Raw genomic sequence first — 26,361 nt, 5'->3', positions numbered from 1 at the left:
ACCTAACCAAGGAGGTAAAGGATCTATATCCTAAAAACTACAGAACACTTCTGAAAGAAATTGAGGAAGACACAAAGAGATGGAAAAAATATTCCATGCTCATGGATTGGCAGAATTAATATTGTGAAAATGTCAATGTTACCCAGGGCAATTTACACGTTTAATGCAATCCCTATCAAAATACCATGGACTTTCTTCAGAGAGTTAGAACAAATTATTTTAAGATTTGTGTGGAATCAGAAAAGACCCCGAATAGCCAGGGGAATTTTAAAAAAGAAAACCATATCTGGGGGCATCACAAGGCCAGATTTCAGGTTGTACTACAAAGCTGTGGTCATCAAGACAGTGTGGTACTGGCACAAAGACAGACACATAGATCAACGGAACAGAATAGAGAACCCAGAAGTGGACCCTGAACTTTATGGTCAACTAATATTCGATAAAGGAGGAAAGACTATCCACTGGAAGAAAGACGGTCTCTTCAATAAATGGTGCTGGGAAAATTGGACATCCACATGCAGAAGAATGAAACTAGACCACTCTCTTTCACCATACACAAAGATCAACTCAAAATGGATGAAAGATCTAAATGTGAGACAAGATTCCATCAAAATCCTAGAGGAGAACACAGGCAACACCCTTTTTGAACTCGGCCACAGTAACTTCTTGCAAGATACATCCACGAAGGCAAAAGAAACAAAAGCAAAAATGAACTATTGGGACTTCATCAAGATAAGAAGCTTTTGCACAGCAAAGGATACAGTCAACAAAACTAAAAGACAACCTACAGAATGGGAGAAGATATTTGCAAATGACGTATCAGATAAAGGGCTAGTATCCAAGATCTATAAAGAACTTCTTAAACTCAACACTAAAGAAACAAACAATCCAATCATGAAATGGGCAAAAGACATGAACAGAAATTTCACAGAGGAAGACATAGACATGGCCAACAAGCACATGAGGAAATGCTCTGCATCACTTGCCATCAGGGAAATACAAATCAAAACCACAATGAGATACCACCTCACACCAGTGAGAATGGGGAAAATTAACAAGACAGGAAACCATAAATGTTGGAGAGGATGTGGAGAAAGGGGAACCTTCCTGGACTGTTGGTGGGAATGTGAACTGGTGCAGCCACTCTGGAAAACTGTGTGGAGGTTCCTCAAAGAGTTAAAAATATACCTGCCCTACGACCCAGCAATTGCACTGCTGGGGATTTACCCCAAAGATGCAGATGCAGTGAAACGCTGGGACACCTGCACCCCGATGTTTATAGCAGCAATTTCCACAATAGCCAAACTGTGGAAGGAGCCTTGGTGTCCACTGAAAGATGAATGGATAAAGAAGCTGTGGTCTATGTATACAGTGGAATATTACTCAGCCTTTAGAAACTACAAATACTCACCATTTGCTTTGACATGGATGGAACTGGAGGGTATTATGCTGATTGAAATAAGTCAATTGGAGAAGGACAAACATTATATGGTCTCATTCATATGGGGAATATAAAAAATAGTGAAAGGGAATAAAGGGGAAAGGAGAAAAAATGAGTGGGAAATATCAGAGAGGGAGACAGAACATGAGAGACTCCTAACTCTGGGAAACAAACAGGGGTGGTGGAAAGGGAGGTGGGCAGGGGGGTGGGGCTGACTAGGTGTAGGGCATTGAGGGGGGCACTTGACGGGATGAGCACTGGGTGTTATGCTATATGTTGGAAAATTGAAGTCCAATAAAAAAAATGTAAAGATGATTTCTGAAGCCTTTAGCATGGAATTCAAGACTGTTCATAATGAAGCTATCCTTTTCCTTTTCTTGATCCCATCCATTACCTGTTCATTCATCAATATGGTTATGATTATGAGGTCAGAGATAATATACACAGTCCTCTCTCCCCTAGATCTTTTAGACTGAACCACATGGGCAGTTCTACCTCTAAGAATATCTTGACCTTCCATGCACCATGCCTTTGCCCTTGAAATTTCCACATACTTGATTGTCCTTATATTTTCTGGCCATCTTGCAGTGTCCTCTTCCTTATCCTTAGAGTAACTGAAGTTGCAGCAACTTTCTTCAAGTTATAAATGCTTTCTGCTACTTAAGTTCTAGTAGAATGATCTCCAAACTGCCTGTGAATTAACTGTAATTATTTAATATTATACAGAAGCTAATATATACTGTTATATTAACATATAGTACTGTCTTACAGGAACTAAAGTAAAAAAAAGGTCTTTGGAGTTAGTAAAACTCAGTCTCAAGTCCTGACTCTGTTGTCTATTATCTGTGTGATTTATTCTAGGAAAATTACTTGTGCTATCTGTGCTTCTCTTTCTTGGTATAGGAAAAAGGCTTAATAGATACAGTTATATATCTTAATCCAGATACCTAAATTTATGTCTCTACTTCCACAAACCCATTTGCTACTGTAATAGATCTTTTATCAATGCATTTTACTTAAGGACAGGGATTCTCATATGTAGATAATGTATATACAGTTGATTCAAGGCATCTTATAAATGCATACCAGTAACCGCATATAATTATTCCCACGTTCCTATCCTCAACATTGTTCACTTTACTTGATCAAGGTGCAGACGTTAATAAGAATGGTAACCAGCAGTGTTTATAACTAAATAGAACATGTGCTTATATGGCATTTTAAGCAATACCTATATGACATTGGGCAAGTCATTTAGCTATTCTGAACTTCTGTGTCCTAATTTATAGAATGAGAAAGTAGGAGTAAAGTTCTTTTCAGTTCTAAATTCTCATTCTGATATTTAATTCTGTAATCTAGAGAACTCTTGTTATAAAAGTGGTACTATAATAATATCAGAAACTCTGATAGTGCTTCATTGATTTTAAAATTTTTATAGGCCTTAGCTGTTTTATTCTAATGGTTTTGTGAGATGAGCAAGTTGTTACTATTATCTTTTAAGATGAGAAAACCAATGGTAATGCCCAAATCATGCAGGCACATCAGATAGCTGGTTAATATTAGGTCTTCTTGTTTTCCCTCTGCTATGCTAGTAGTTTCCAACCAGTGGGCTTGAGACCCTTTGAAGGTCTCAGGGCTCTAAATTTTACATTTTATAAGCCTTAGTAGGAGCAATCTTTGCAGTTGCGCATATAAGAATTTTTTTAACACGTTGGTTTTCTCAATCATAAGAAAAATCTATCTATTCATCTATCTATCTACCACTGACATTTGCTTTATAATTTTATGACAAGTGACACAATGTAGTTTGAAAGAAAAGCAACAGACCAAGCATCCAAGCAATTTGAATTTCCATCTCTGTCTTCCTCCTTACACAGTCTGCCTTTTATCTACATCAAATTTCCCATGTGTATAACAGAAAATAGCAGCCACTCAATGAATTCTCATGATGATACATGCATATATGAAAGGAAATTAGAGCAATCCCAAAGTCCTATTTGGCCATTACTTTCAATACTCTACTTTTTTCCAAGCCTTTTCTTAAGCTCCTTAAAGCAGTAAAGATGCTAATTTATTATGTAAATTAAGGTTCTTACCTTTTCTGAAAGTGCACAATCAGATAAGGAACTACAGAGAAAAGCCATAGCAGGAAGTGGAGCAGCCACGGATTATCAAACCACAGAATGTGGCTATGCCACCAACACATTTGGTGGAAACTCGGATGTTTTCCTAAATATGACATTTCTGACCTGTTGTTCCATTAGACCATGATTTCCTTGACTAAGAATCTGCTTTCAATTCATCTTTATGTTCACAATATTCCATTACAGGACACAGTGTAGGAAAAGTGGAAAAAATATAGAATCCCAGCTCTGCTGTTTACTTGTATGAAATTGGGCAAAACAATTATATTCATTGTAATATGGTAATAATAACAGTTACTTCACAGGATTATTTTAAGTTTTAAATGTGTTTGGCATTTGTTTAATGCATCCTAAATATTAATTTCCCTTCTATTAATCTTGAATGAATAATTGCTATTTTGGGTAGGATTTTTTTTTTTTTTTTTTTTTTTTTTGAGCAAAGGCCCTAATCTGTTAGTGTGCACAGAATATACTGGAAATAGCAAAAAATGTTTATAATTATAGTGCAAAATAATTTAAAAGGTTCATTGATGTAGGGAAATAGGCTGAGGATAAAACCACTTGAACACTTGAATAGAGTGAGGTCATGCTGTTAAAGACTTCAAATTCCATACTTAATAATTTCAACTTTTCCTTCTAAGAAATGGGAAAGTATTATAGTTGACCAGTGCCATACTTAAACTTATGGTTTAGAATTAGTATGTGGGCAACAGTTTAAAGTTAGACTTTGAGGTTGCCTATCCTCATAAGGGTTCAGAAAAGAGATGATGAGCGTTCTGGATGGAGGCACTGGCATTGGGATGGAACAGAGTACATGAAGGTGAAGCCATTTTAGGTGCTATCTTAGTAGGTTTTTTTTTTTTCTTTAAGATTTAATTTATTTATGAAAGACAGAGAGAGATTGAGAGAGAGGAAGGCAGAGACACAGGCAGAAGGAGAAGCAGGCTCCATGCAGGAAGTCTAATGTGGGACTCCAGGATCACACCCCGAGCCAAAGGCAGACACTTAACCACTGAGCCACCCTGGCATCCCTCTTAGTAGGTTTTGACAAGAGATTAGATATAAGGAATGCAAGAGCAGAAGGATCTGAATATGGCTCCATTATTTCTAATTTTAAAACTAGGTGAATGACTGCTATTGGTAAATAAGAATAATTGATATAACCATATAACTGGATGAAGGTTCATTGGAAAACGATAATAATGAAGTGTTAAAATATAATCACCATTTATTAAGCACCTAAACTTCCACACGTTTTATCGTATTTTATCTTAATACTACTTCATTGAGATGGTTATTTTTTTTTCCATTTTACATGTAAGAAAATTGAGGCTCAGATATACTAAGTGACTTGTCCAAATTCACTGAACTGAGCAAGAATTTGAGTAGGTACCTGATTCTAAAGATTATGTCTGTAAATTATATGCTACATTATGGGTCATTACAGATTTGGAAAGTTAGTTTAATGAGGAAAAAGCAAAAACACTTGGCATTATTTAGCCCAGAGAAGTAAACGTATGTTAATAGCATGAAGCTTTTTTATATGGAAATTGGAAAATTGTTTTTTATTTAATAGAAGGCCAAGAAATATCAATATTTTGGAGTTAGATTGAAGTCAAAACAGGTAAGTTATTAAAAAGAACTCATTAGGTTAAAGAATTATAAGACATTAGAACTGAAATGAGAATTTAAAAGGTTGAAATCCACGTCTTTGGGGAATGGTGTATAAAAGTGTAATAAATTTCCTACTAGATTCACATCCTAAGAAGAGTACTCTGGAAAATGTAGGAGGAAATGTATGACTGTTTTTGTTTTGGAAATTGTTTAATGTGAAACACATTTTGCCTAAAAGCATGCAAGAGGTTGTTGTCCTATTTGACAGGAAAGAAGCAGCTCTTATACACATCAGTAAGTAAATTAAAAACTGCAGCAGCAAAATAAGCCAAAAAAGTCCTATGTCAAGCAAAGCACAAAAGAGAGAATACAAATGACCAATATACATTTGGTGAACAACCTACCTATTATTAATCAAAGAAAGGAAAATTGAAACAATAATAACAGAATTTATTAAATTTGCACATATATTTGTGATAATATTGTCATCTGGGTAAGGGAAAAGAGCTTTTGATGGAAATGTTAATTGGAAATAATCATGACAATACTACTACTAAACACTTCTAAGAGTTTCTTCTCTGGCAGGTACCCTTATGATTACTTTGCTTCTTTTATCTATTAAATCTTCACAGTCATCATATGGAGTAGTTCTATGAATCCCATTGTACAGATAAGGAAAGTCATCCACATGGAATCACACAAGCAGATTGATTCTGGAACCTTCATTCTACTCTTCAGAAAACTCCATTCTAACTAAAGGGTACTTAAATGGGGAGCCCTGTGGCTCAGAGGTTTAGCGCTGCCTTCAGCCCAGGGTATGATCCTGGAGACCCTGGATCAAGCCCCATGTCGGGCTCCCTGCATGGAGCCTGCTTCTCCCTCTGCCTGTGTCTCTGCCTCTCTCTCTTTCTGTGTCTCTCATGAATAAATAAATAAAATCTTTAAAAAAATAATTAGTTAAATGTACAAACCCTTTATCTCAGCAAGTCAAGAGTTTCTCTTAAAGAAATGATTAAAGCTTTGATAAAAATTGATGTACAAGAATAGACAGTGTCACATTTTATATAATAGAAGAAATCAGAAACAACCCAGAGTTCAACAACTGAGAATATTTGATAGTTATAAATCAATACTGTGGATGCAATCCGTATTATAATACTTAAAAGATTATTTAATTTCATGGAGGATGATTATATTATGTTTAATTAGTAAGCAAATTGCAGAAGAGTCTATATAGTATAATTACAATATTTATGAACACAAACCTAAACACACACACACACACACACACACACACACACACACCTGAAATATTGGGAAGTTTCTTCATAGATGTTAACATGACAAACCATGAGAGATTCCTAACTCTGGGAAACAGACAAAGAGTTGCAGAAGGGGAGGTGGGTGGGGACATGGGGTGACTGGGTGACAGGCATTAAGGAGTGCACATGATGAGATGAGCACTAAGTGTTATACTATATGTTGGTAAAATGAATTTAAATAAGATTTTTTTTTAAATTAAAAAAATTGGGACACCTGGGTGGCTCAGTGGTTGGTTGAGTGGCTGCCTTTGGCTTAGGTTGTGATCCTGGGGTCCTAGGATCCAGTCCTGCATCAGGTTCTTCACATGGAACCTGCTTCTCCCTCTGCCTGTGTCTCTGCCTCTCTCTGTCTGTCTCTCCTGAATAAATAAAATCTTCAAAAACATTTTTTTTATTATAAAATTTTTTAAAAAAAGAAATGTTAACATGTTCATCACTGAGTAGTTAGAATATTGGTGATACTTCATTGCATGTCTAATTTTTCAAGGTATGTTAAAACTGTCTCTGTCGCAATCACAAGCTCCACACATATGACTCTTCATGACACATGAGAACAAACAAATCCAAGAGAAACACAAAGGTCGAAAAAAGCATAACTCAGTCAATGGGGTGAAAATCTACATCTTTTAATGAACCTCTGAAATCCTATTCAAGGACAAAGATTTCCTCTAAGTTGTATTGACAGGAGTAAGCAATGGAAAAGCTCCTGTCTTCATTTCCCACTAATATTTCTGCTAACACCTGCTTTTAGTGGTTCTGGGAGTCTATCTAATCTCTGTGTGTCCTAAATAATGGCACTTTCACAGCTTCCTGTGGTAGATAGATTATTCTAAAAACTCACAGTTTTTATAGTCAGAGGACTCTTTCCTGAGAATCCATTCTAAAGGTTCTTCCTCAATTTCCTCCCTCTCAGCCTTCCTTGCATCTTAGTAATTATTGATTGTTTCTAACTTCTGCATCCTGACTCATCCTGCAGGTGTTTATGGCAGAACCTGTGTTCTCAGATATTTCCTCTGTACTAGAACTCAGTCATATCCTTATCACCTTAGTGTGACTTCTCTATATGTCCTACAGTTGGGTTCAAGTGTATGTGGTTTTCCATCATGCTTAAAACTCTCATTCATGGTGAAGATAATTAAAAATATCGTTTTAGAAAATGTAATAGCTGGTCGGACTATGATTTACACACTGGTCCTAAGAAAACTTATCCCAAATATGAACATAATGAGTTAGCCTTCACTTTGTTTAGTAAGCAGAAATATGAGCTTACTCATTTATTTTCCGTGGTTGATTAGAATGCTTTACTGCAAAGCTTATTGACCTTTTAAGCTGATGCTCTGCCAGACAATATGACATTCCGTCCAAGCCTGTGATCCATGAGGTTTTCCCCATAGGTTGTTGTTAGGAGAAGGAGGAAGAATAACATGCTGATGGCATCCAGGAATTGCTTTTGCCTATTTTTGCCAAACTATGTGGACTCGGCCTTATTAGGATATATGGCACAGGCTTTGGAACCAGACAAGCCTGGAGATAGAGTCAAATTGGCCACCCACCAGCCAATATGACCATAGGTGTGTGGGGTAGTCTTCGAAACTTTGTTTCCTTATTTCTAAGAAGAGGATACTAATATCTACCATATAGTGTTTCTGTGAAGATTAATTAATGTAATAAAGTATTTTTTTTATTCAGATCTTCCATGAAACTTTTTTTGAATGAATTAAGGAAGCAATTAACTTTTGCACTTCATACTCTTCTCAAGGGCATAATGACAACCCTTAGACACAGATTCAGATCTTGTTGAGAAATGTTCCAATGATGCTCAGTTTCTTGTTACACTTTCCATGGTTATTAAATGTTCATTTCAATCCAAATGAATGGTGTTTCTCAACCAGAAATGACATTAGCTTATTTCATTTATTATTAGTATTGATCATGACAACAACTGCCATTCAACAATCCTTACTAAGAAAATGATCTCTTATAAACAAAAATAGAAGTATAACCAGGGACTCAGCTCTCCATCTTCATCACTAGGCACACGTCACTGCCACCTGATACTTTCCCGCACTGTCCTTTAACACAGATGCATGTTTGCTTTCTAAATGTTGTCATTAATAATGTCAAATCATACAAAAAAGTATTTATCTTGACAGTATTCCTTCATATGTCCTAGGCTTTCTTATTTTAGATCGTCATTAGCCATTTGGTGACTTTTTGTAATATTTTCTACTAGTTAAAACCATGGACTTTGTGTCAGGTGACTGGAGGTATCTATTAGCACAAATCTTGCTGCATTTTAAGGACTCAATTTTACTTTTTTAATATCATTGAAATTCCATTTTAAAAGTCACCATGCATATATATAATTTTGGGGCTATGACACTAAAAGCTCAGGAAATCCTGCCATTTGTGGCAACATGGATGGACCCAAAAGACATTATGCTAAGTAAAATAAGCCAGACATAGAAAGACACATACTATACGATCTCACTTCTTTGTGGAATCTAAAATAGTCAAACCGAAAGAAACAGTAAAATTGTGGTTCCTAAGGGCTGGGGAGATAAGTAGGTGGGGGAGATAATGATCAGAGGGTACACAGTTTCAGTAATCTGAAGAACTATTATACAGCAGAGGGCTTATAGCTAATGTTACTCTCTTGTATACTTAAATGTTGCTTTACTCATGGATCTCCCTTAACAAAGCCTTAGCAGTGTCAGTTGAAGCTCCTAACCATAGCAGTGATTTTGCCAACCCTATGGCATTCTCAGGCATTCTCAAGGGCATCTTAGACTCCCACATCATTGTACCTCTTTCCCTTGTTTGCAGTACAAGTTCCCAGCCTGGTAGAATTTCCTCTTCCACTTTCTCTCTATTTGCTCTGAATTTCATCTGTATATTTGTTGATGAACTTTTTTTAATGAAAGTTCTTTTTTTAATGAGAAAAATGAGACATTTTTCTTCCCAAAGATCTATGCAAAATTTTCACGAATGGCAGCTGCTTCCTCAAATCTGAGATGATATCATCCCAGGTGCTCTTTTCCTTTCTTACTAGCTGTTTGTCACCAATATGGGCACATTCTCCTTTGCTGTACATGTAGCTTTCTCTCTCTTAGCAAATAACCTTGATTCTATGTAACAAAAGTGACTGTAGACAGCTGACCCAAGAACAAAACTTTTGATCCTTAGAACCCAGGATGGGCATCGAAGGGACCGTGTATGTCCACTAATTAAAAATATATGTGTATTACACATGTCATATATACATCTGTTCCTCTGTGGATGACTTTCACTATCTTCTGACTATTTCATTCATTTCTAGTGGATTCCTTATCATTCCCAATGGAGGATCTAGCTGTTTCTCCTTCTTCTTCAAGACTTCAATCTTCTCAAGTCCTCTCTTGCTTACTGATTCACAGAGAATAAGGCTATTTGATGTGATACTGTAATTTAATTTACGTAAATTCTGACACATGATTACATGCGTTTTTCAGGGCTTTCTCTAGCCTCAGGGGACATATGTTTTCTTTAAACTTATATCCTCCCATGAGTTAGTTCTCAGCTTTAAACTGAACAATAATAAAGATGATTGAGAAGAGGGACACTTAGATGGCTCAGCGATTGAGCGTCTGCCTTTGGCTCATGGCATGATCCTGGGATTCAGAATTGAGTCCCACATTGGGCTCCTTGCAGGGAGCCTGCTTCTCCCTCTCTCTCGGTCTCTCATGAATAAATAAATAAAATCTTTTTTAAAAAGATGATTGAGAAGAAAAATAGGGAATAAATAGGTTGAAGATGAAGAAGTCATCTTAAAGGATGAACAAAAGTTAGCTAGGTTGCCTTAGTTTTAGACTCACCAAAAGCAGATCCTGAGACTGAGGCTTTTATGCAGGTAGTTCATTTGGGAATCGATCCTAAGCAGGACAAATTAAGGGACAGGAGGAGCAAAATAGAGAAAGTGGGAAAACCAACATAAGCATAGGTTATTGAGTTGGATACCAAGACGAATGACTGGTGCTTGATTAATGTGGCATTTTCTCAGGCACTTTTTACTATATTTTTAAAACTATCCTTCCAGAGGGTGAAGGAAAGAACATTTATTTATGTCTCTTATTATTCAAGAATAATTTAAAAAACGTTAACTTAAAAGGATACATGCACTCTTATGTTTATAGCAGCTTTATCTACTCAACAATAACTAAGATATGAAGGCAGCCCAAGTGTCCAACAATTGATAAATGGATAAAGAAGATGTAGTATATATACATTATTATTATATATAATAGATTATATTACATATTATATATTATATATTATTATATATTATATATTATTACGTTATATATTATATATAATAGCTTATTATTCAGTCATTAAAAAGAATGAAATTTTGACATTTGCAATGACACGGATAGACCTAGTGTAAAATGCTAAGCAAAATAAATCAGTCAGAGAAAGACAAAAATCATATGATTTCACTGATATGTGGAATTTAAGAAACAAAAGGAATGAGTCAAGAGAAAGTGAGAGACAAAAACCAAGAAACAGACTCTTAATTATAAAGAACTAGTGGTTACCAAAGGGGAGATGGATGGGGGGGGGCGGTGAAATAGGTGATGGGGATTAATGAGTGCACTTGTCTGGATGAGCACTGGGTGGTATATGGAACTGTGGAATCACTATACTGTACACCTGAAACTAATGTAATACTATATGTTAAACTACCTGGAATTAAAATAAAAATGTAAAAAGCAAAAAAAAAAAAAAAGGTGAAGAAGAAAAAAACATTTATGTTGATAAATATATTAACATTTATTATGTTAAGAATGGCCCCAAGGCATTGATTTCTCCTGTACCCAATCATGACTATCAAGCAAATATCTACCAGTATCTCACATGGCAACATCAGAAGAACCCGTGGCAGGATATGAAATGTACACATACAGGCCCACACTTGCATCAAACTCCTAGAAGACACCACAAAACTATTGACAGGTGTCTCAAGTCAGAAATGGGCCTAAAAATGTTTGAAGAGACACATAAGAACTATCTGATTCACAGGTCAAGGGAAGAAAGATAGCACAGACATAATGAAAAACAATACAGTGGTGTGAGCCAAGATAATAAAAAAAAAGGAAAAAAGAAAAAGTAATGCAGCAATAATAAGTCATCTGAAACAAGGTATGGGGAGACAAGAAACTGGGGAAGTTGATGGAGCTTTCATGCCATGCTAAGAAGCTTGGAATTAATTCCATAATTAATGAGAAATGAATGATTTAAAGAGATGTAATCATCAGAAATGTTTCAATCTGTAATAAAGCAGTTGGCAAGAATCAAGATAAAAAAACAATATTGGAAAGCAATAAATGGGATGACAGGAAGAAAAAAATTATTTGAAAAGTTGAGATTTTTGCTTCAGAAAATGGTATGTCAAGTCAGTGGTTCTAAACTAGGGGCAATTTTGCCTCCCAAAGGACATTTAGCAATTGCTGGGACTTGTTTGTCATGACTTGGAGAATGCTGCCATATGGGTAGATGACAAGGAGGCTGGCCCATATTTAATACACAGAACAGCCTCCAATAACAAAGAATTATCCAGATCCTAGTGTTAATAGTACCAAGGTGGAGAAACTATAGATTAGGACTTTGTTTTAGTTCAGCCAAAGGATATAAGTATGCATATACCTAAAATTATATTTACACATAGCTTGATGGCATTAAAGAAATAACAATGTAGTAAGAAATTATTAGAGCAAGATGCAATGGCAGAAGGAAAACCAAAGAGCAAAGAGGGTAAGGATTTTACTATGACAATGTTGAAGTAAATATGGTAAGAACATATACATTAATAATACTGAGTTTTTTACCCCATGAAAATGATATAGCTCTAAATTATTTATGCTTTTTGAGTCTCTGTTAGCAATTATTTGTAGTTTTCAATATAGAAATCTTTCATGTCTTTTTAAAAACTTCCTCAGTATTTTGGGTTTTATGATGCTCTTATAAATATTTTTTATTTTATCTCCCAATTATTTTTTATAAACATATAAATAAAATAGACTTTTTGTATTGACCTTATTAATGTACTTATTAATTTTATAATTAAAAACCTCGTGAATATAATTTTCTCCAGTATACGTTTTTTGTAATATTATAATTGGATAACTGAAAACACCTGTTGCATCTTAAAATTACTCACTCTGGTTGTCCAGTTGTTTTCAGATATTTTTAGTGGCAAAAATCTTTATTCAGATGAAATTTTAACTGGTAGCCCAAACAAATACATCAGATAAATCAGTTTCTCTGGCTGACGTTTGTGTGAGATGAAGAAAGCAAAACCTCAATTACTTAGCCCCAACAACCACCAATGTATATTATGTGGGAACGTGTCAGAGTCCCCAAGGGCTCCACAGAACATATCTAGCAAATCAGTGCAGGTTCTGGGGGCCTTGCATATATAATAAGAATTTAAACTTTAGGAAATAGTCAAATTTCTATATTTGTTGAATGATAGATTTTTATTAACAGACAATATAACATAAACAGAGAAAGAAGAATAGCTGCATATAGGACTATTTTAAAACATAAGAAAACACTAATAAGAAAGTGGGGTGACTTTGAGCATAGGCAAAATTAAAAATGGGAATCAGAGATGGTCTTTTATCCCTGGAAACCCAACATCAAATTAAAAGCAGAAAAGCAAAGAAAATAAGAAGGGAACATATGAACGCACGCACGCACACACACACACACACACACACACACACACACACGAGGGAGAGAGACAGAAAAGCAGAAGCTTCTGAGTTCAATGGTAAATATTTGAATTTTTGCTCAAATTGATACTACTGTGTAACCTTGGCCAAGCTCCAACAACTTTCTAACCCTTAATTGGTTTATCTATGAAATGAGCTTTTCTGAAGTTATTTAAGTAAAGTAGTTTCCATCAGTAAGAACTTAATTATGAGTTTCTTAAAAAGAGAAGTCTCTCCTCACCCCCTGCAATTCAGCACCCTTCTCTATCACGCTACTTCTTCCAAAACTGTTCAAGCATAAACTAAATAGTAATGGTGACCTTGTGCACATTTTATTTTTAGAAATTATGGCATAATAGCAAGAGCATTCATGCCATATAAAAAAATCAATTCCAGGTAGATTAAAAACCTAAATGTGAAAGGCAAAACCATAAAGCTTTTAGACTACAATACGGAAGAATATATTAATATCTTTGGTAGAATAGAATTTCTTAAACAAAACACAAAAAGCAGTAGTCATGAAGAAGAAGATTAATAAATTCAACTATGTTTAAAACTATGATCATAATTTTGCCTTCTTCAAAAGATATCATTTTTAAAAAGTGAAGCGCCATAGAATGGAAAAAGGCATTTGCAACACATACAGCTGATAAAGGAATTTTATCCAGATGATTGATGATAAGGAAGAAAACTCTAAAATGTCAGACAACCAGAGTGTAAAACAGGCAAAAGACTTAGACCATTTCACGAAGGAGGAAACCAATTACTAATAAAAATATACTGAAGACAGTAAACTTCAGAAGTCAAGAAAATCCTAATAATATCATTTTATTCCATACTAATATATGTTAACAAGTCTATAAAGCTACATGAATTCTCCCACGTGGCTGGAAGGATTGTAAATTAATACCTCTTTTGTAAACAATATATCATGATCTAGAAATGTTGAAGATGTAGTCTCTTTGATTCACCCCTCTGTATACTCCATAGAGATAAACATACTTATTTGAAATAGATATAAGAATGTTGAGAGCACAATTGTTCATAATTGTCAAATATTGGAAGCAATCCAAATGTCAAACAGCTTTAGAATGGGAAACACATTGTGGATATATAAATAAAGCAGACCACAGGTACCACAAAACTACTGTCTCTGAAAGGCATCATTTTGAACAAAAGAGAGCAGGTAATAAAAGATTATATAGACTCTGTGTTTACATAAAGTTCTAGAAAAGACAAAATGAAACTATTTTTAAAACTGTGATGAAACCCTCCCCCCAAGAGAAAGGAAACTCCTTACCCCACCAGGCCTCAGCTGGAGCCAACAGTGGGAGTCTTTCCAGTTTAGAAGCTGGAGCTCACTGGGCAGAGAACTTCCCTGCTTCCACTCGGCTCCATGCCTGCACACATACAGGCACGCGTGCACACACACATGTACACAAAGAAACAACAAAGAAACATGCTCCTACTGCTCTTGCCTCCATACTCACAGTACATGTGCACCCCTAAGTGTAAAAGGACAGGCATGCTCAGCTGCCCTCTGGTTCTGCAGGCATCTAACCATGTGTAGCAAAATCATAAAGGAATTCAAGGAAATCATTTAAAATGAGTTAAGAGAGTAGATGCCTCTGGGAAGAAATGAGGGATCTGTTTGTATAAAGTATATCAGTCAGGGTCCCAAACTGTAACAGAGGAGAAATTACAAACATGAAGCTAAAATTCTGAAAAATACATTATGGCTAATGGAGGTATACAAGGAAGGACAAACTTGGAAGGGATGTTCTTCCTCAAGACTGGAGTTCATACCTTGTTAAGAAACAGTAGCAGTTGAAACTCGCAGCATGGTTAAGTTCACTGAGTTATCCAGGTCAAACGTGGTTCACAGTCACTGGGCAAGCAGGAAATAGCTCTCTGGGGTGCAGATAGGTCAAGATTGGCTATAGACACAGAGGGAGTTGGGACATCACCTCGTTGAGAATCCTGCCTCAGCAATGCGACACATGCTTAGAGACCATACATGCCAAAGGCGACATGCTAGAAGAGAAACCCCTTCCTCTTGCAATGTTCCTCTAGTTCCCTTTGTTGATAATGCTTAATATCACATTGGCAGCAAAGAAAAAAAGTGTTTAAAGTCCTATTACTGTAGAGCAGGTAAAAAACAACAACAACAACAACTAGGTTTCGAGGTGAGAGGCAATCAACTGATAACTGGCATAGAGAGATAGAGAGCTTTCTGTGATGCCAGTAATGTTCTAATACTTCATGGCTCCGAAAATTACACGGGTGTTCTCATTACAACTATTGTTACACTGAATAAGTATTATGTAGGTTTCTGTGTAATTCATAATAAGATGTTGTTTTTAAAAATCAAATAAACATATATATAATTAGCATTTTTCTAATCTAAATTGTACTATATCTCCTGCTGTTAACTAGCCACAAGTTCTTTGCTAAGGCACATAATCCTTTTTCTTCTTGAATCCATTGTCCTTACAATGGAGATGGTAATACCTGTCCAGTTATAGCAGGTGATTCACATTCTCTAACAAAAGGAAAAGAAAAAGGAAAGAAATAAGGTAATATGTACAAAAGTGTTTTTGAAGGCCATGTGAACCTGTATAATTAAGAATAAGAATTATTAACTTGTCAATAATTTTGAAAACTCTGGTTTTTGCAAAGAAAAGCATATTACTCAGGGTTCTCCAGAAAAACAGAACCAATGAGTGATATACATAAGTGATTGACTCACATGATTATGGAGGCTGAGGAGTCCCACAATCTGTATTCTTCAGACTTGATACCCATGAAAGCCAGTGGGTATTTCTAGTCCAAGTTGGAAGGTCCAAGAACCAGGAGAGCCAATAAATGGTGTAAGTCCCAGCTCAAGGATAGGAAGAGATCAATGTGTCACCTCTATAGTCAGGCGGAGAGAGTTCTCCCTTCCTCCACCTCTTTGTTCTATTTATTCCCTCAACAGAGTAGATGATGCCCACCTACATTGGTGAGGACAATCTATGTTACTGTGGTCACAAACTGAAGTGCTAATCATTTCCAGAAATACCATCACAGACAAATACAGAAATGTTTATCCAAATATCTGAGCACCTCATGATCCAATCAAGTTGACACATAAAATTAACCATCATAAAAAGCACATATTCATTTTAACAATGATATTAGTACCATAAAGGCCAAGGATTAAAAAGTCTATTTCTGATCTCACTGAGAATCAAGAGTAGGTATATAATTATTTACACAAAAAGTAAATGTTTCTTCTCTTATTGTCTGAAATATGTATTTTCCAAGCTGAAAGTTTCTTCAAAATTATCTCATCCAATATTTCATTTGGAAATATGAAAATATTGATGCCAGAAATGCTCATATTTTCAGTTAAGGAATTCCAGGATTAGAATTAGAATCCAATCTCCTAACATACAATTTACGTTCATCCCAGAATATTACACTGAGGATCTTAGCAAATCCCCTAAAGTTGCAGAAAATCTATGAGTTTGAACAAAAGCAGCAGCTAGGGTTTACTCATTTGATTTCTTCTCTTTTTGAGTAGGTTTGAAGCTGAGATTTATTACCATTCAGTAGCCTCTGGCAGTGTGAGGGGAAGAACCTGCCATAATGGAATGAAAAATGAAAAGTGTGATAAGATGTAATGAAGTGAAATAGAATCTCCACTCAACACCCAAATAAGGCTGTCACTGTTTGGGTGCTGCAGCTGGTTGGGCTGTACTTAGGTGAGCACACGTGAGATCAGGGCTGTGACAAGTGAACATGCTGTCATTTGAGTCTCTGAAATCATACACATCTACAAGTTGATGTGAAGAATGAATGGCAATATGATGATATTTAATCTTGGTTAAAATTCATCTTTAAAAAAGTTGCAGAAAAGTTTGGCTCTGGCTGAGAATGACTTAGATATTTAATAAGTTGTGGACCAATTCTACCATAGAGTTCATTAATGGGTTACAAAGCACACTCACAGACAATCATTACTACAGTCTCACTGCAGAGCGGGTGTCTGCTATTTGGAGAACTTGGGCAGAGAAATTGTTTCTTGCCTACAACCGGAAACTCTGAGTCTTTGTTAAGTTTTGACTAGTATGAGTTGAAACAGCTCTGACATCCTCCATTACCTGTGGAATGTAAAATGTGGCCATGCTGTAGCTGGATGACAGTGATAAAGTGCAAACTAATGGTGTTCACCCTCTGCACAGACCCTGATGTACCTGGCCTTTTCAAAACAGGGAGGCTAATGTCTAACAAGTCATGTAAAAGTCATAGTGAATGAACCTTAAAGTAAATGCAACATAACATCCCTTTGCATTTCAGTTTTCCTTGAAATATCATCACTTTAAGTTCAGAGTCAGAGCCAAAAGGCAACGATTCTGGATGAGTTTTGAAATGTGTGCTAACTTAACCAGAAAACAATCCAGTAAAAAAAGAAGGTTGAATCACTTGCTGTCGTCTGACAGTTTTAGTGCTCGGTTTTCGCTTTGGTAATCAAGGTGCTGGAATTGGATTCAAGATACTTTCCCTGAAATTAGAATTCAATCACTTTTAGTCAAAAGCTAAAATGGCAATTTATGAAAATATAAATTAGTTTCATCAAAGAAAATACTGGAAATGGAGGCTTTTTGAATACCTACTATGTTGAGATGTTTTTGCATATATTATATGCAAAATGACTATAAATAACCTTCTGAGTAGATATATTTCTATTCTCATTTTACTGACATGGCAACTCAAGTTCAGAAACAAAAGAATTGTTCAAAGTTGGTGGCAGATCATAATAAAACTGTAGATCGGTTCATAATTTTTTGTTTGTTTTAAATGTATAACACAAAATTAACTGTTAATCACTATATTTTGAGCAGCAAAAACTGCATAGTATATATGCTTGGGAGTTAAACCTGTATGCATCTCCTTCTGTAGTAGAATACTGGGTTTCTATCACACTCCTAAGACTGGAAGAGGGGGTTGGGAGCCAGGATATCAGAGAGGAGGTATGAGAGAAGAGTGATTGAAAAATGGCTTACAATACTAGTGAACCAGAATTTAGGTGATCTGGCTTCCAAGGCACATCACCATAAGAAAATAAAATTGAAAGAAAAAGATTAGGACTTCAGAAAGAAAATAAAATGCTTCCTCAGCTCTGACCTAATCAGCTGAAGGGTTTTATAGTTGTGATTTGTGTCTCTCCACTTCCTCCTTTTAGAGACATCTTAAATATTAAAAGGCTTGGTGCATTCTCCTTTGAACAGAAGCTTCCGTAGAGAAAAGGCTATAGCTTAATCCTTCTATAATTGTGAGTTATGGTTTGTGGCCTACATTTTTTCAACTTTATTGAGATATGATTGACAAATAAAAATCATATATATATTTAAGGTATAACAATGTGATATTTTAATATGTGTGCGTTATGAAATTATTACAATCAAGCTAATTAACATATTCATCACCCCATTTAGTTAGGTGGGGGCAAGGGGTAAGAACACTTAAAGATCTAAAAAGATAAGACCTAAGAAGATCCAAGAAGAATAAAATTTGAGGCTTCTACTCCTGACTGGCAATGGGATTCAACTAATTAAACAAGCAAGGAAAAGTGAGAACAAGAACTCAGAAGGTAATTGGTGTAATTTACACCTATGTACAAGAAAGAGTGCAAGTGAGAGTTGGGGGGGTGGGCAGAAGGAGAGAGAGAGAATCTTAAGCAGGCTCAGCACAGAGCCAGAAGAGGGGCTTGATCTCACAACCCTGTGGTCATGACCTGAGCCAAAATTAATAGTTGGCTACTTAACTGACTGAGCGACCCAGGCACCCCAAGATCAGAGTTTTTAGAAAGCTGCCTTCATCTTGCTACTTCTCTAATATGAAAAATACAGCACAATTATCTTCTCCTTGGAATTATTTTGAACAATAAAGAGGTAGTCTAATTTGTATAAATATACCCTTTCCCCCAGGATTCAATAAAGTAAAATAGGATGAATGTCTTTTGTTACCTGTTAAATGACACTTTTTTTCTGGATGTTAGTCATATTTTATTTTATTATTTTATTTTATTTTATTTTATTTTATTTTATTTATTTTACTGCTGGGTGTTTTAAAATGACTATCATCTTTTTAAAGATACATATTTTTAAAAACTTTACTGAAGGTCAAAAAGTTAAATATCACTAAATATCTTTATTTTCCATAGATTGGTTCTCATGCAAAAACAGAATGCTGAATAAGAGTATAAATAATTAAGTGAGCCATTTATATGGATAGGACACTCCAGATCTGGATAATAAATTAATCGAGTTTAGTGATGGTAAAAAATTAGCATTTCTTGGAAAGTTCCAACATTTTCATAACATTTTTATAATGTTTCCTAACTTTTGGCCAATGATATTTTTCTTTAGAAATACAGATACTGGTATGGAGGAAAAGTTTCTGGTTTTATCATGATACAAAGTATATATATTCCAAGCTGTTTTTGTTTCAGAGAGTGTTTGTATTGTTCTCTTTGGTTAGCCTAGTTTAGTTTCCTTTTGTTTTCAACCGAGGAGAAGGAAAATATATAGATGTTGCTCCCGTAATAGCATGGTGGAAAAACATGGAGAGAGAGTAAGAAGAGCCTTTCAAAAAAAAAAAAAAAAAAAAAAAGAAGAGCCTTTCAATGGAAGTGTAAGAAACGTCCCAGTGAATCACTGGCCACAGCCACAGCCTAGCAGATTTTCTTGGGCTTTGACAGGTATAGACAGAGTATTGTGAAAAGGATCACAGTTACACTCCAGGTTGTTGTTACCGCTTCAAGAAATAAAAACTTGTTCTTTCTTTCCTCAGTTAATCATTTTCAGTTTGATGTATCAGTTTTCAAACACATACAAGTCCACTGAGAATCTGTTTCTACAGGTTATTTTCTAGGATGAGAAGGATCTTGAATCCAACCTCTTAGAAAATTCGTCTTCCAAAGCTCAGGACAAAACTGTATTACAAAATATCGTTACATAAACACTTAATTGGGACAAAATTACTTCTAAAAAAAAAACTCTTCTCAGCCATTAGAAACGACAAATACCCACCATTTGCTTCAACGTGGATGGAACTGGAGGGTATTATGCTGAGTGAAGTAAGCCAGTCGGAGAAGGACAAACATTATATGTTCTCATTCATTTGGGGAATATAAATAATAGTGAAAGGGAATATAAGGGAAGGGAGAAGAAATGTGTGGGAAATATTAGAAAGGGAGACAGAACGTAAAGACTCCTAACTCTGGGAAACGAAGTAGGGGTGGTGGAAGGGGAGGAGGGCAGGGGGTGGGGGTGAATGGGTGATGGGCACTGAAGGGGGGCACTTGACGGGATGAGCACTGGGTGTTATTCTGTATGTTGGTAAATTGAACACCGATAAAAAATAAATTTATTATAATAAAATAAATAAATAAATAAATAAATAAATAAATAAATCTCTTTATAATTGTCCTATGTTGAGTTCTTATTCTGTGCTAAGCACCTTGTATATGTTATTTCATTTACTACTATAAATATATTAAAGCCTATCAAATATGTACTGTTATTATTATAATCTTAATATTACAGAAGGGGAAGCCAGGACCTAGAATTTAGGTTACTTGTTCAACATCAAACAACTACTAAGTTACAGAGTTAGAACATGAACCCAGGCCTACTTGATTCCTAAACTTACACTCTCAATATTTGCTTTCTACTACCTCTCAAGCAAGAAGTATGGCCATGGGGGCAGCCTGGGTAGCTCAGAGGTTTAGCGCTGCCTTCATCCCAGGGCCTGATTCTGGAGACCCGGATGGAGTCCCATGTTAGGCTCCCTGTATGGAGCCTACTTCTCCCTCTGCCTGTGTCTCTGCCTCTCTCTCTCTCTCTCTGTGTCTCTCATGAATAAATTGAATAAATAAATAAAATAAAAGTCCTTCTAGCTGGACGAAACATCAGATTGACATGACACAGAGTAACAGGAGAAAATTGAATTTAATAGTGTAAGTACAGGAAATCCACACAGAAGTGGAAATTCCAAAGACAGGCAAAATGAGGTATATATGTCATCCTCAACTAAGAAGAATGGGTAGGGGTCTAGAATATCAAAGGAAAGGAATGCAATTCTCAGAAAGATGAAAAAGAGTAAATGTTTGGTAAACAAATGTTTGCTGGGCCACTCAGAAACAATGGGACAGAGAGGACTGATCAAACAGGCCTTGCTAGGCTATCTGAAACTAAGTATGTACTTTTTTGGCTAATTGAATTTAAATAAATAAAAATAAATTTTCTAGGAGGCATAGAAAAATAGCATGGGCAGACATTACTTTTGAAATTTTAAATGATATCAAGGGCTCAGACTTGAATAGTTCATCATCCAACTGTTCCACTTGTGACCTTCTTTTATGTACTGTCTAAATGTATGTGACTGGATCGTATGTCCAATGCAATAAATATTTGTGAATATACCACCCAAAAAAGCCCAATTCTTTCCTTTTTAATTTTTGTCACTTGTATTGAGATATAATTTATAGAAAATAAAGCATATCCATTCTAAACATAGAGTTCAAAGAATCTTGACAAATGCATGGTCTTGAGTTGTAACTACTTCCACCTTCTAGAAATAGAACACAACCATAATGCTGAAAAGTTCCTTAGAGCTCTTTGGCGAATTAACAAACACATCTCCCTTGCCTCAAACCCAGGCTATTACTTTTTTGCATCTCTCACTGTAGTTTAGACTCTTGAAGAGTCTCACATAAATGGAATCATATAGTAGGTACTTTTTTCTTATATTTCTTATTTGTATTTCTTACAAATGAAATTTTTAAAATTTTCAATTGTCAAATATTGTTAATAATTTTTGTTCACCAATGAACCATCACCATCTTTGTTCTACTAAGATGTTCACAGGTTTGTTTTTTTTTTTTATATTAAAATCCTTAATTTTTCCGGTGATGATTTTATTTTTGTGGGTGATCAATTATCCAATTGCATTTATTGAATCCTCTTACCTTTCATTACTATTGAGATGGGCTACTTCCAACATACCTAAATTTCAATGGTTGCATGAATCTAGTTCTTAATTCTCTGTTTGTTCCCATTAGCCAATTTCTATCCTTGCACCAGGTACATACTGTCTTTATTATTACAGCTTATAAAAAAGTTCCATAATTAATATGAATAAGCATATAATAAATTGTTTATTTTCAAAATAAATATGAAGCAACAATCAAAATGAATTATAGCTAACTACAATAAACATGAACATTAACAATATATTATATTTGAAGAAAAAAGTCCTCAATTATTACATATAGCATCACATACTTTTTAATAAACTTAAAAGCAACTGAAAAATATGCTTTTTTCTGGATAAATAAAACAATTAGAAGAAATTATACTAAAAGAAAATATGTAAGACTGATCTTCAGGCTTATATTAGAAAATCCGTAAGTATAATTCACCACATTAAGGTATTAAAAGAGAAAAACAAAATGACAATTTGAAATAGGTTCAGGGAAATCATTTTATAAAATTCAACCTAAATTCATGAAAAAAAAAACTCTTAGTAATTCAGAAATAGATAAGAAGATTATTAATCTCATTAAAATTTTTGAAAACAAGAGGCAGAGATTACTGAGCTCCACTCATCTTCTACCAACTATTTCAGACACGAAAAAGGAAAAATTAAACTGGAATGGAAGCAAAACTGACCAAGTAGGCTAAGCAATATGATGACATGGCAGCCTGCATGATGTCTATAATCAAGCAAGGAGCTAAATTATCTCCAATGAGTAAAGTATCTTTTTTTTCAGTTGCTTGTATAAAATATTTTAAGAAGCCATAGATCATTTTGGAGAGTCATCTCAAGTATTGAGCTAAAGACAGAAGATGTTGAGGGAAAAAAAAAGATTATTCATGAGTACAGAAGAGAAAATTGTGACGAAGCTTAGAGTATATCTGCAATGATATACTTTCTCTTTTGGAGAAGTTCTTGATCACAGTGCTTCACAAGAAGAGATTGGAATCTTCCATTTAGAAAGTGAAAGGAGACTCTTACTGTTACATGGCTGGGGTTGCTTCTGATGCTGACAGAAAAGGGATCATGGGTCAGTCACCACAAGCATACCAACAAGTTTGAAATCAGCTGAAAGGAAGTGCCAATAGACACATCCTATCAGACTGGGTCTCATCCTTAACTTTTCTGAATTCTTCTATGAGGTCTGAACTCCTCTGAGCAAGCCTGTTCTCTTGCAAAGACAACTTTTGATGAGATGAGACCATTGCTGAAATTGATACATTGAGTCATACAAAGATAGCAGGCTAATAATGCAATGACTGAGAGGCAACTTGACCTTGCAGACACTGGATATCCAAGGAAACAAAGTTGAAGCAGGAGAAAGAGGAGGAAATTAACTAGCCTTCCAATTTTTGTCTGCCTCATTCTAAAATTTACACAGTAGACCGTTTGTCATCCAAACTATTCCACAGATAGGTTTTGTTTACAATTTATGAAAGGTTTATATTATTTCTATTTGAATTTTTATCTTTCTTATATGGTTTTTATATTTAATATTAGAGGAGTAGAGCTGATTAACATGTAGGGAATTGTGGGATGCCTGGATGGCTCAGTCAGTTAAGCATCTGCCTTCAGCTCAGGTCATGACCCCCAGGGTCTTGGGATTGAGACTCAGGCTCCCTGCTCAGTGGGGAACCTGTTTCTTCCTCTCCTGCTCGTGCTTTCTCTTGCTATCTCTCTCTCTCAAATAAATAACATCTTTAAAAAATTTTTTTTAATGTAGGGAGTTGTCTTTTTTTGGCATTTGTTTACTTATTTATTCATTGTTAATCATGTTTTTATTTTAATTCCAGTATAGCTAACCTAGATTGTTATATTAATTTCAGGTCTACAATATAGTGATTCAGGACTTCCATACATCACCCAGTGCTCATCATGGCAGGAGCACTCCTTGGGAAGTATCTGTTTTTGAGGTACTTGATATAGGAATGTAGAATTTTTTACACAACTTATAAATGTGGTATATCACATTATATACCAAAAGTACTGGGCCACTTTTGGTACATTGTGTCTTCACAAGGGCCAAGGTTAAATCTTCCTCTGTTTTGAAGCAAACAAAACTGCGTACTGGTTTGTTTGTTGGCAGATATCACAGCCTTTGTAGAAATAGATATCTCAATAGGTATTACATACTAAATGAAGTGTGTTTGTGGAATACACAAATGTGCACACATTTTTTTGAGGATGGTTGACACACAGTATTACATCTGTGTCAATAATACAGTATAGTGATTGGACAACTCTAGACATTATGCTGTATTCATCACAAGTGTAGCTACCATCTGCCACTATACAACTCTATCACAACACCATTGACTAGATTCCCCATGGTGTACATTTTTTTTTTTAATGTGGACACTTTTGACCACAGCTACAGAAGTGTTCCTTTACAGAAAGTTGCGACCCACTTTGCTCTGGATAAGGGCAGAAATGGTTCATATTTCAAACTTTGTAAAGTTACCTGCTATGTACTTTCATTATTTTTGCTATACTTACTTGTGTCTAAACATTCTAGGCAGCCTGAGAAAAAATGTACAAGAAAAGATGCTTTAAAATAAAATTTCCTGGGCAGCCTTGGTGGCTCAGCGGTTTAGCGCTGCCTTCAGCCTGGGGTATGATCCTGGAGACCCGGGATTGAGTCCCATGTCAGGCTCCCTGCATGGAGCCTGCTTCTCCCTCTGCCTGTCTCTGCCTCTCTCTCTCTCTCTCTCTCTCTCTCTGTCTCTCGTGAATAAATAAATAAAATCTTAAAAATAAAATAAAATAAAATTTCCTAATATCCATTATTTCATATAGGTCAATCACTAGTAAAACAAAACATGTGTTTAACTTATTTTAAGGTTTTTCATTTTTGTGCTGTATATAATTGGTTGCAAAAATAGTTAACAGAGAAATAATTTAAGATGGATAGGTTTGTTTAATTCTTCATGAAACTTTCAATACCAGTTCAAGCATAATTGTTAGGAACATGTGTATTAAAGATAATGTAAGTAGAATTAAAGTTTTATGATTGGACTCTTTTTTAAAAATATTTATTTATTTATTCATGATAGATAGAGAGAGAGAGAGAGAGAAAGAGCGGCAGAGACACAGGCAGAGGGAGAAGCAGGCCCCACGCCGGGAGCTGGATGTGGGACTCCATCCCAGGACTCCAGGATCGCGCCTTCGGCCAAAGGCAGGCACCAAACTGCTCAGCCACCCAGGGATCCCCCTATGATTGGACTCTTAAAAAAAAAAAAAAAAAAGATGGCCCACTGTCATCCGTTTACTCACTTTAACTTTATATCATAGTCAGTGTAGTAAGGTGAATAATTAGGGATATGGGGATAAAGGAAGAGGATATGCTTCTCCCTCTGCCTATGTCTGCCTCTCTCTGTGTGTCTCTCATGGATAAATAAATAAAATCTTTAAAAAAAAGAAGTTGAGAAGAACTACAAATTAGGAGATACACCATATTCACTATAGGAAGATGCATTTATTTGTAAGATTTAATGCAACTTCAATAAAAATCTGATTTTTTTTCCCCAGAGAACTTGATAATTTTTATTCCAAAATTTAGTTTGGAAAAGTAAGGTACCAAGCATAGCCTGAGCCCTCATACTCTCTTGGAGATAGTTACTACTTTGTTAGGCAAAAATGCTCTGGCTAATAGAGCCAGATCCTAGTGTGTTGTCAAGCCTTATAAGTTCAAGGATCACAGAAATGGATGCACCCTAGGCTGAAGAACCTGAAGCAGCAGAGTGCCCACCAAAAAAATTTTCTGGTCAAGGCTTTACCCTCGCCACCCAGGAGAAGCAGCTCTCTGAGGAGTTACTTCTTAGGTTGTAATTCACCAGCCATGAGGATTTAGTTCAGGGGGACATAGGAAAGGGACTTTTTTTTTTTTTTTTTAAGATTTTATTTATTTATTCATGACAGAGAGAGAGAGAGAGAGAGAGAGAGGCAGAGGGAGAAGCAGGCTTCATGCAGGGAGCCTGACATGGGACTGGATCCCGGGTCTCCAG

The 26,361-nt window shown here is 35.6% G+C and overlaps 1 long non-coding RNA gene across 2 annotated transcripts in view; it reads right to left on the bottom strand.

Moving 5' to 3' along the window:
* LOC102155571 overlaps positions 1-26,361 on the bottom strand; it is a 78,803-nt gene that overhangs the window by 18,138 nt on the left and 34,304 nt on the right. Inside the window, exon 8 of one of the 2 annotated variants that reach the window (XR_005366905.1) lies at positions 10,376-10,432. The exons of the other annotated variant lie outside the window; for it this stretch is intronic. This is a non-coding gene — a long non-coding RNA (uncharacterized LOC102155571). The remainder of the gene's footprint in view (positions 1-10,375; positions 10,433-26,361) is intronic. 2 annotated transcript variants of the gene reach the window in all.

The sequence above is a fragment of the Canis lupus genome, chromosome 11 (genome assembly GCF_011100685.1).
Source record: "Canis lupus familiaris isolate Mischka breed German Shepherd chromosome 11, alternate assembly UU_Cfam_GSD_1.0, whole genome shotgun sequence".
In the NCBI taxonomy this organism is placed as follows: Eukaryota; Metazoa; Chordata; class Mammalia; order Carnivora; family Canidae; genus Canis; species Canis lupus.
This window is presented reverse-complemented; position numbering and strand designations above follow the sequence as displayed.